Genomic DNA, 12450 nt, shown 5'->3' with positions numbered 1-12450 from the left:
GCGATTGTGTTGGGTTTTTGCAGATCCATGCAGTCACAATTAGCCAGGCTGGATAAGACATGTACAACACCATGTACCTGATGAAGGAGGAGACAGATTAGATCAACATTCTATTCCTCAAATTTGATGTATACTGTAAGCCCAAACAGAATACCACAATAGAACGATACCGTTTTAATACGCGAGCACAAAGTATGGAGGAGATTATTGACCAGCATGTTGTGGAATTGCAAAGAATTAAGGGTTCAGCTACGTACAGGTAAGTACAGGTGTAATTAGAGAAAGAACAGTTTGTGGCATGTGCTCGGAAGATTATGAGACAATGCCTACTACATGTTACAGCAATATCTATTTGTCGGGCAGAATGATGCAGAATCAAAAAAGAGCTCCTAATAAAATTATATTGCTGAGAGTAGTGTTGAAGTTTTTGGATTGAGACAGAAGTAAAACGATTGTTACACTGTATAATACCCCTATTAAAATTGCTAGAAAATTCTCAGAAGAGCTGACACAGCGAAGGCATAGGACAGGCTATTTCTCAAAACATCTTTTACCATGTGAAATGCTTAAATGACATCTGGCTTCAGCAATTTGTGGATTGGTTTTGTGATAGTTGACATTTTGGGGTTGAAGTTTACCAAATAGTTATGTAAGCAATCTTTCAACACCTTTTCTGTCATATGGTGGGGGCATGTTTGTGATTGCCCTCACCTTCGGTTAGGTTGAACTCCTGAGAGTGTGCCCAATGTATGACACTTCTGGAATTCCAAAAACACTTATCCCTACAAAATAAGATTGACCTCTTCACATCTCTTCAGTACTGGTATCATGCTCCTCTTGGCTGGTCTCCCACTCCAGAATGTCATCAATATTTGTTTGCACATCACCAAGCATTCATTCTCTCATTCTCATTCTCTCACCACTCAATCTCTTTTGGAAGACTTCTTTGGCAGACTTGATCCCAGCCAAAAGGCATTCGCATGAAGCAATACTAACCACCAAGACTGCAGAGAATATTACTACGGTTGCAGAAATGCACCTTCATACTAATCTACAAGCCAGACAAAGAGATGATACTGGCTGACACTTTATCACATGCCTACCTTGAAAACGAACCAGTTCAGATGATCTCAGTGAAGATCGTGTCTGTACTTTTCTTTGTCTTTATGCACACTTACAAAAACTGCCATAAACCGTCAATGCAATATCCGATTACCTTGAAATTTGGCACACAGAAGAGGGGGGTTATAAAGGTGCATCTTGGTACCAACTTTAGCTGGAATACAATAAGCAGTCAAGGAGTTATTAGCAATTATTCATGAAAAATAACACCAATATATTGTCATACCTACAGGGTAAACCACTTATGGGAAGAAGCTGAAAACTGGTATGTGGATAGGTTAACCTCAAACGAGCTAAAACCATGAAAATACAACAAAAAAACCAATAGTGTGTAACAATTAAGCAACCACGATTAGCTACTGTAATAACATACAGTAAATGAATACTTGCCAGACAAACCGCTTAGTGGAATGACTTAGTGTACAGATGGATTAATCACCTTAGAAAGACCTTCAATAGTTGAGAAGAATCAAATTTAAAGCCACAGGTTACAGCATATGTAGCAAGTGAGAGATCAAGATACCCAGTCACCCTGAAGAGATATCCGCTAGAACCATAGAGATCAATTACAAACAAATCACCCTGTAGAGAGATCAGCTTGATCAAGTCACTGTGTAGAGAGATCAGCTGGAAACTGTAGAGAGATCAGCATTATCAAGTCACATTGTTGTAGATTTCAACTACCATATTTACTCAATTTGTGCTGCACTTTCGAATGTGGTACTATTCGAAGGGCTTTATCCTTGTTTCTAAAATTAATTTTAATTATACCACACCTTCGAATAGTACTGTACTATATACTTTTGTAACTCTTTACTAGTGCTCTCATACCTTTACTATCTTTATTTAAGGGAAGCATTATCCTGGTAAAACTTGAACAGCTGTCATATAATCAATACTCCAGATATTAATTATTAAATTGACCATGTAGCACGAGGCGTAACATGGTTGTGCTACAAGGACTTGAGTGAAGTAAAGGTCCTGTATAGAAGAAGTAAGTAGCAACGTGTTGCGATTGTTTTATAAAATTATAATGTGAAATAGCTATAGTAGTAACAGGTTTAAAATATTAGTAGCGTACCCTCAAATAATACTGCAGTGTAGCACTATTCAATGGGTTTTATCCTTATTTTTGGGAAAAAATAATAATAGTACAACTGGGGCACATATCGAGTAAATATGGTACATTTTAAGTCACCCCGTAGAGAGTTCAGCTAGAAACAAGTCGCTCTGTAGAGAGACCAGCAGGAAACAAGTCACGCTCTCGAGAGATCAGCTAGAAGCAAGAGTTCAACCACACTCACCCTCAACTACATTTCAAGTCACCCTGTAGAGAGTTATGTCACCCTGTAGAGAGTTATGTTACCTTGTAAACAGTTCAACTATAAACAATGAGAGTTCAGCTACAGTACAGTTACATGTACGTATGTAAAAAATTACATGTACTTATGTGATTATCATTCATTTTATCCAGTGTTAAATATACAAATATCTAATAAAACAAATACCCATGCACACAGTATTATAATTGCTTCTCTTATTCAACATTTCCTGTGGTAAAGAAAAAAAAGGGGTTAACAGAAGCACCAAAGCCAGCCATAATTGTGGCTTGCAATACAAAAAGAAGTGATACTGTATCTAAACCAAAACAGCAAAGCTGTAAAAAAAAGTATATGGCCCCCAAAAAGGCCAGGGTGAAAAAAAGTCGTGAAATCAAAAGTGGCAGCCGAGAAATGGCTGTCATGTTAGGTTAATGGCAACAGTGTTGGGCAAGTTACTTTTTAAAAGTAACTAGTTACATATTACATATTACGTGCAACTGAACTATTTAGTTACAGTTACATATTACCCATAAAATAAATTAACTATAATAATATTACATATTATATTACTTTGTGTCCACAGCCTTAAGTTGTCACGTGTGAAACTACCACCTTATCACGTGACATGATTGTGTTGTTGGACAACAAATCTTGGTTATAAGTAAGAAGCTGGTGAATAAGCTTCATTCAGTAGGCTTCATTACTTCGTTGTGGCTAGACGTTACTCAGTGGATTACTAACGAGATTAGTAACTTCGTTACTTGTAGTAATAATATTACGTAATATTAGATTCGTTACAGTAACTATATCACTTAGATAACACGTTACATTTGTAAGTAGAATAACTTGAGTTATATTACCTGTTTTTATAGTGTATTTCGTTATATTACTTAATTACCACAAAAGTAATAATATTACGTAACATGTTACATAAGTAATGCATTACTCCCAACACTGAATGGCAATAATGACATTTCAGGTGAATTTGTGCTGAATCCTAGTGAAACTTGGACAAATTCACCTAAATTGTCATAATTAAATTTTTTACCATTAAGGGTGCTCTGTACAGTTTGTGTGAGGCTTCCCAAGTCACATGGCAAAACAGGTTATCTTTTACATTGGTGGAAAATTATGGTCGTTAATTAGTCTTTGGCTTATTACTGAATTTTTAGCACCTGTGCATTAGGAAACAGGCACGCCCCTTGCTATTCTACACCCTTATGTTTACAATAGAACTAGTCTGTCATTTTCACCCAAAAGGCATGAAAATTTTTGATGAGTTATTTTGCTAAAAAGAGCGCTTGTGGTTTTTTGATAGCAACTTCGGGTGACTAATAGCATGGAAGTGAAAAGAAAGATTGGTGGCAGTGTCAAACCGGAAGTTGAGTATCTGATGATTGAGAAGTTAAAAGACAAAAATAAAAGTGCACAATTGTTTGCACAGTTTTGTATAGTGTATCATGAAAGTATCAAGGCTCTAGTGTGTAAACTGTAAGACTAGCTCTAGTTTAAAGGGAAAATTTATAACTCACATTCTACAGTAAATTAGCAGTTGGGCTTGGACTACAGTGTGCTCTAGTGTTAGCTTATATCCAGTAAGAAAGTACAGTATATTTGCCCAAACCATTTGTGAGTTATGGTAATTTCATGGGAGCCGTACATGGACTCTACAGAGCACCCTTAACCTACCATCACAGCCATTTTTGGCCACCACTTTTGATTTCACAACTTTTTCACCATGGTCTTTTTGGGGGCCACACATTTTTTTTACAGCTTGGCTGTTTTGGTTTAGATTTGGATGGCCTGCCAACTTGTCCAATTTTCGAGAGGAGCTGAGTGAAGCCAATGGAATTATTCTCAAGGGGGAAAAGATAGTAATGCTCATTGTTTCAAGAAAAGACTGCTCACAAAGATTCACATAGCCACCTTGAAACAGTTAAAAAAAAACAGAGGGTCAAGGACATTTTTTTCTGGCCAGGAATGCCCTTGAGGAATTTGTTTCTAAGCGTGACATCTGCTTACAATACCAGCCATCAAACCCCAAAGAACCCAGTGCTAATGATTTATGTGTTAGCTGGCAAGTTTTAGAAGTTCTCTTCTGTAGGCACCTTTCTCAATGGTATGCACATTTCTATGCTTGATTGAATAGTAACTATAACTGTTAGTAATAATAACATCAAGTACACAAATTTTTTTGGAATTTTCAACTAGAGTAGGGACCATATAGCACATCGATAAAAACTACTGAAACAAACTGGAGTAGTGCACAATACTAAATTATTTTATTGATGTGCTATGGTCCCTACTCTAGTTGAAAATTCTAAATTTTTTGTGTACTTGTTTGTTAACGTGAAACTACACATACCACATCAAAAGAAAGAAATGGTGCCGCTTACCCCAGCTATCAATTATTGCTGAAAAATGAAGTATCAACTATGCTTCATTATCAGTTATGTTCAACCTGTTACACAGCAGTACGAATCAATAACTATCCAAAAAAACACCTCTGCAAATCAAAATAGCCACTATGAAAACTACAGATGATTTCCGGGAAGCCATCACGTGCTGCTGCCAAATCAACAAAGATGAATGGGACACAAAGGAGGACACTTGTAAGTCCACGAAGAATTCATTGTACTGTACGTACTGCGGTATGCCAAAAGACACCTCTCGGGTCGAAGCAATGTTGAACAGTGAAAAAGTCAAGCCCATAGACTTAGCTGTTTTCGAGTTACACTTATCTGAAGGTATCAGTCAGTCAGTCGGTTGGTCAGTCAATAAAAAAAAATTCAGTTTAATAATAAAAAAATCATAGCAACTTGTTGAAAGCATTTTGAGTCAATCTGAAGGTTTATTTGGGTTAGGTTTTACCTATCCAATACTGCTTCATCCTCATCAGGGAAAAATGAGGCTGGGTTTTGGGTGATGTTTTTCATGGCCATTCCCGTACCCTTGTGGTCCCTACTATATAGTACTATCATACTGTATGATATTCTCTCTTCAGATCTGTATATTACTACATACACCTGTATATCAGAATTTTTTAAGAGAAGGTTCTAATTTGATACGGTAGGCAGCTTTCATACGTATATTAAGGTTTGGCCTTTTCTGGCCAAAAATATCACCCTAAAACCAGCCTCACAATACCTTCATGATGTACTGTGGTATGCCAAAAGACATGAAGTGATGTCAAACAGTACAAAAATCAATCCCATAGCTATCCTTAGCCGATATTGAGGCATTCTTGTCTGAAGGTATTAGCCAGTAAATCAGTCTGTCTGTCAGTCAGTCAGTCACAGTCAGTCAGTCAGTCAGTCAGTCAGTCAGTCAGTCAGTCAGTCATTCAGTCAGTCATTCATTCAGTCAGTCAGTCAGTCAGTCGGGCAGTAGAAAATTCCACTAAATTTCATAGACTCTTTTTGGAAGTGTTTCAGGTCATCATAATAAAGGCACTTTTGGGTTATACTTAACCAATACTGCCAAGGCACTATTACACTGATTCTTCTTGACTCACATTTATAAGGCATAAAAGTAAGTGTAGTGGAACCAGATGATGCCGCAATGTATTCGTCTGGAACCAGATGACTACTATTACCTCATACAAGTATATAGATCTACATACCAGCAATCAGTTCTGATGTGGCAAGTGAATCTTTCACTACTCTAGATGATATGAGAGATGAATCCAGTACTGCAATGATGTCCTTCCATGTGACACTGGTATTATTCTTTAACCAGAATGCCAGCATTTCATTACAACATTTAACTGAATCACTGGGGAAATTTGACCCTATTGCAGCAAGACGTCCTTCTGGTATCACAAGTAAAACTCCAATTGCTTTCCAGTCAGCTGCATAATTAGGTGTTATTATTGCACACAAGTCTTTTAACTGAGGAGCACTGTTGAGATCTACAACAGAAAATTAAATAAATACTGTATAACAATAAAATTTTTAAATTTGACCAATTGACTTATTTGTCACCAAACCACCAAATAAAATTTGTCAATATTATCCATGCATTATTAAAATTTATTATCATCCACATCACTGCAACCATTTCATGGCTGCCACCTTTGATTACACAACTTTTTCACCCAGAAGGTCACACCCTTTTTATACAGACAGCTTGGCTGTTTTCTGTTGTGTGGATTTCACCTCTTTAAATATACATGTGTAATACCCGAAGCCAACTATAAACTGGCTTTGAGGTTTGTTCTTACACAATAATTATTCTTCTTATCTACAGATGCAATGAAGATCAATGACAAACAAGTGCTCTACCAATACAGAAAAATACCTACCGATCCAATACTAAAGCTAATTTGTACAGATATAATTTTTTTGCTTGCTTGTTCATGGCTATATAAAGTTGTAATTAATATGTAGTGCCTGTATTTATTTGCACAGTGACTGTTCTATTAGAGTATCTCAATTTTTCATACAAAACGTGGTAAGTCAACTTTTACAAAGCAAATCCTGCACCTTTAGTGCTAAACTACAATTTGCAGCTTGCTGTCACAAGTTTTATTACCATAGCACTTATTATGATGATTATGATAATGACAATTGGCACGAATACATAGGTCTTAATAATAGAAAGCCATTAGGTACAGTATGTTACCGTTATAACTTAAAATAGACTTTTAAACAGCTTTTAAGAGTTCACAACCATCTGCAAACTTGGGCTAAAATTGCTAAAATGAACAGTGAAACACTACTAAGAGGTGATTATTTGCTGCTTCAAATATACAGCAACTAACAAGATAATCTATTCTTCCCAACCAAATACAGCTTAGCCTGTTTGTGCCTCTCCCCTTGCCAGTTCCTGGATCTGCCCCTGCAAATAAACTCTGTAATAACCTCTGTAGTATTCCATCAAGTCAAAGCCAATATTATACACCTGTAGCCATTTTGGTACAGATTGGTGGTGTAACTAGCCATGTTACCATTTCATAATTTCACTCTTACTCTAACTCTTACTATGTTGTTAGGATTAGTAACAGCACCCTTAGGGCTAGAAAACTTTCCCTAGGATTAGGAGCACCACCCCTAGGATTAGGAACAGTACCCTTACGATTAGGAACAGCGCCCTTAGGATTAGGAACAGCACTATTAGGATTAGGAAGAAGTGCGAGTAGGATTAGGACAAAGTGTTAAAACATTAGGTTAGGGTTATGGTATGGTTAGATAAACAGCGATTTTCATTTGTAACATTTAAATATGGCAAAATAAGAAGAGTTGGCAGCCACTGTAGCACCAGTGGTACAGAGGTTAGGAATGCTGCTTATCAGGCTGGAGGTACAGTATGTGGTTGGAGTGTTCATTCTGGCAACACTTTTTTTTGTCTTTTATACCTTTTGGTGTCATACTTTTTGAATGTCTCAAAAACCAGCAACACGACAACTATTTTTAGAGGCGCTTAGTATGCACGAAGGTGCTGGGTGACAGTTTAACAACTGTTTTGACTTCAGTTTCAGGTGAGTTTGCAATAAATGGTAATAATAATAATAATACGCATATTTTTCATTAGCTAAATTGATTTAGGCTTAACAAGATTTAGTATTTCAATCAAAGAAGTAGTTAGCTGTGGCTCCTCCACAAAGGGGGATGGAAGGGACAAATAACCCATCCTGGATCCGCCATTAATTTGATTAGGACTGGGCATGTGGTTTGCTTAATTTTTCAAACTTTAATGACTCATAACTTTTTATGGCATCATACTATGGTCATGGAATTTTAAAAACTTAATTGGCTTTATACTAAAATTGAAAACTGCCAGTATACTATTGTTACAGTACTTTGGTGGGGTGCAATTTTTGCTTACATACCCTATTTTTGCAGGCCCGGTCATATACAATGATTTTACTATAGAAATAATAGTACTGTAAATCTCCAAAATCTACATACTATGCATCACTAATAATCTTGAATAAAGGTGTCAAATTAGCTGGAAAATGATAAAACACTGTGCTTACAGAGTAGTGCCATATGACTTTACTACAAGAGACATGATGGGAATCATGGCATTACAAAACCATAGGAAGTGAACATACAGTACGTTCACCTCTTTGGTGATACTTTATTTGGCGGGGCTCTAGTGAAAGTGCATGGATCTCTACTTTACTTAGTTTGTTTACTTTTTGCTATAACATACGGTAGCTATACTGTATAGTATGCATGTATGACTATTCCATGAAAGTACTATATTTGGTGACAACTTCTACTGTACAATAGGGACTTTTGATGTGACAAGTGCTGGAGCCATCACACATGATAAATCATTAAGAGGCATGGACACAGTGCTTTATTTTCTGTGGTAAAATGCACTTTTCATTAATAGGAGATGAAACAAAGTGCAGCGAGTGACTGTACTGTACACCATGCATGCATTTGTCATTGTAACATAAAATGTGATCCAGTCTGGGAATACCAGTTTATCGTCTATTTGAAAGTATTGAGAAATGCCAGTTTAAAGTATTCAGTGTGTTGTATAGCTGTAGCTCGTCAATGGTTGAAGCTATGTGCACCAAATTTTCACACACTTTACACCAATTCCTTACCTAGAGGTAGAAATAGCCAACACTTAAGTTTCCAACAATTTTTAACTTAATGTTGATTGTACCTGGTGAGCTCCAAAGGTGTGGGAGACAGGGGCTGGAGGGGCAAGGGACTGTTTAAAAATTAAAGAGGAAAGTGTAGGGATGAATTAGGCTAAGTTAAGGGCCACATTCAGGTCTCAAAACCAGAAACTATTTTTACAGCACAGGTCTTATACCACGGTATTGTACAGCCACATACAGTACAGCTATCCCCAGGCTGGCTGGCCACAGCTCCATTATGGCCCCAGACCACTCTTACAGATTGCTACTGTGCTTGGGAAAAGCAGCCAACAAATGTAGACCACTCAAGTCTAGCTGAGTTTGATCATGAAATGTGATCGTTTATTCATGTAGCTTTGTGTTCTCAGTGAAAAATCAAATCTGCTGTCATGGATGATAAGGCCAGTTTCCCTAGACCCAGTCACAAATGCAAGTTGTGCTATGCATATGGTAAGCAGACTAAAATGCTTTGGTGAGTACAGAAGGTACACATTCTTGCTAAAATTGAAGTTGCTAAGATATCTGCACTATTATAATTAGATACTTTTGTCATCATGTAAAATGCTTCTGCAAAAATTGTACTGAAAGCCAGAGTCAGAATTTTGGCATTGAAACTCTATTGCATGCAGTGAGAATTCCCAGACCAATTGGTAGTTAGGTCCCAGGCAACTCACAATCTCCTAGGCATGGGTACATAGCGTTCTACAGGAATGGAAAGTGGGAATGGGACAAAGCAATGGAAAATGTCTGGAAAAGGATTTTATGATTGAAGCACTGCTGGATCCTTCCACTATAACGATCAAAAAGTTCTAAAAGAACAGTCACTATGTAGTATGCACTAGAATGCAGTAGCTGCAGTGTGCATGTCAGGCTGAAGTGGCTCCAGTGAACATTGAAGAGAATAAGGACACTAGAATAGATACAGTCAAGAAGCCTCCTCATTAAGCCACTCCAGGATGTACACTCCATTATATGACTTCTTATTCTGAAGCTGGAGGTGCAATTTTCTGAACCTATGTAGAGTGTAAGTTAGCTACTGTATAAACTCGAATACCTCTTGTTTTCAAGCTGAGAAGTAGCTGTCAGCATTGACTCTATACCCCTGTATTTACAGTACAGTAGTTAATCCATACCGGCTATCCATCAAATTCACAGGCTTCAATGCAGGTCGCTGGTGGGATACAGGGTGTACTTACAATTGAAAAGAATCTTGACTGCTCCCCTTCATTATTTTTAGGCTGCAGGTGCAGCTTCCCAAACCAACATAGACACTGTCAGTTAACTAGAATTTTTCTACAAACCTTTTCATCTATGTATACTTAACCACCATGCATGTGTACAAAAAATACAATAGGACATGTTGAGAGAACTAATACAGCACAAGGTGAAATAAATCTCCCCAGTGAACACACAAGCATGTGCAGTTCTTGTACATCAAGACACATGGTAGTGCACTGTGTCCATGTCCAAATCATGGCTATAGAGTGAAGTAGAGGGATTAAATGTCCACTAGTACATCTGCAGGTGTACACAACCTCTCTTGGTTCACTACTTCTTTTAGAGGTGCACCAATAATCAGATCAGCCATGTATTAGCTATGTATTTGCCTTGGTTTTTGCATATCGGTCAGCAGCATAAATATGTGAACCAGCAGATACAGATATACTTGTACGCACATATGTTTACAGACACTCATGCTCTAGCAATATCCTAGTAACGCCTGTTTATGCATGATTAAAGTCCCACACTATTATTAGTACTATTGTATATTATACGTAACTGAATTTAGAGCACAATTTGTTATAGAAAAGGTCTATGCTACTATATATACAGTAGGTATATTGGATCAGTTTGACAATATCATATAACAGAATATCAGCTAAAAGTTATATTGGTATACTTCAACTTAACATTCCTTGTACAGTGGTCCCTCTATTATCCAAACTCATTGGGCCCTGAGTGCATTAAAAATAATCAAAAAGTTCGGAGGAATGAATCCCATTCATTTACAGTGTATATACAGAGCCCTATTCAATTACTATAGAGTAAATACCATACTCTAATACAGTAGAATATATAGTCATTTCTACTGTACCACTGATTGGATAGCAGATTTTTCAGTTAATTGATGGGTGGAAAATGGAGGCATCACAGTGCTTGTAAAGAAAAAGGATAAAAAAAAGTATCACAGCTAAAATGGCCAAAAAAGTTACACTAGATAAAGGTGAAAAAGAAAAAGAAAGAAACCTGAAGAACAACACATGGGCTTGAAAACTAAAGCATGCACATGACTAAATGACTGACCAACTGATAAGTCATCTGGCTACATAGAGCTGACATGACAAGCAACAGCAGTGCCCCTCAAATACCTCTAATTTACTGAATTGTGAGTTTGCATTTTGCTGATAGGAGCATTCCAAGTTTTTAAATTGTGACAGCAACCAATCTGATTTACTGAAGAAAAAAATGATACATTGCATAAACAAGCCGTTAGAGTCCCTCCTGCTTTGTTTGGATGACAAATTCATTATGAAAACAAATTTTCTGAATTTCAGTGACTGCATGGACACTATCATAAGTATATATACATGCTTTAATGCAATGTTCAACACTACAGTGCCTGACCGTTAATTTTTTGCCATGAAACACACACATACTGTTGTAAGGTGATAATACATGTACAGTATCAATATAAAACTCAGTGGATATTGCATGAAATTGAAATACTATACAGTATATATAATGTATTACTGTACAATACATGAACTCAGCAATGTTATTGCATGCTATTTTGTTGCTACTGTACAGTGTACAATAGCATACTAGTACAGTATGTAATGTTCTAACTCTACAGTACTACATGTAGTATAATGAGCTATGTTAGAAATTACCTTCATCAGATTGTCTAATTTCTTCTAAAGTACGTGACTGACTCATTGTACAAATTCTTCATCGACAATCTATACAAAAAAATATTATAATAATAAAAACAACATGTACTATATACACACCACATAAAACTAATGATTACAGTGTTATCTGGCATGCTCTTGGAAATTGAAAACTTCTGCTATGAAAAATGGCCCAAATTTTACCTTTTACTGATTAAATTTAGTGAAACCAGAACACTGCCCACACTAGTTGAAAATTACCAGAGAATCGTTGAACAGGAATTTGCACAAACAAATCCATATATATGGATGTGACTGGGCATGTAAAAGCTTTTTCGAATGCTTAAGAAATGGTTGTTAGAAGAGGTTTCAAAATAATTAAAAGGTTCAGAGTTATAAACACTACTTATTGATAAATCTTAAGCAAATATAATTAGTAAGAAAGTTTGAGTCCAAATGCATGATTTGCTCTACACGTAGTGGTTTAAAAGCTTCGGTCTGGAGAATTCTGCTA

This window comes from Dysidea avara, chromosome 2 (genome assembly GCF_963678975.1).
Source record: "Dysidea avara chromosome 2, odDysAvar1.4, whole genome shotgun sequence".
Classification (NCBI taxonomy): domain Eukaryota; kingdom Metazoa; phylum Porifera; class Demospongiae; order Dictyoceratida; family Dysideidae; genus Dysidea; species Dysidea avara.
This window is presented reverse-complemented; position numbering follows the sequence as displayed.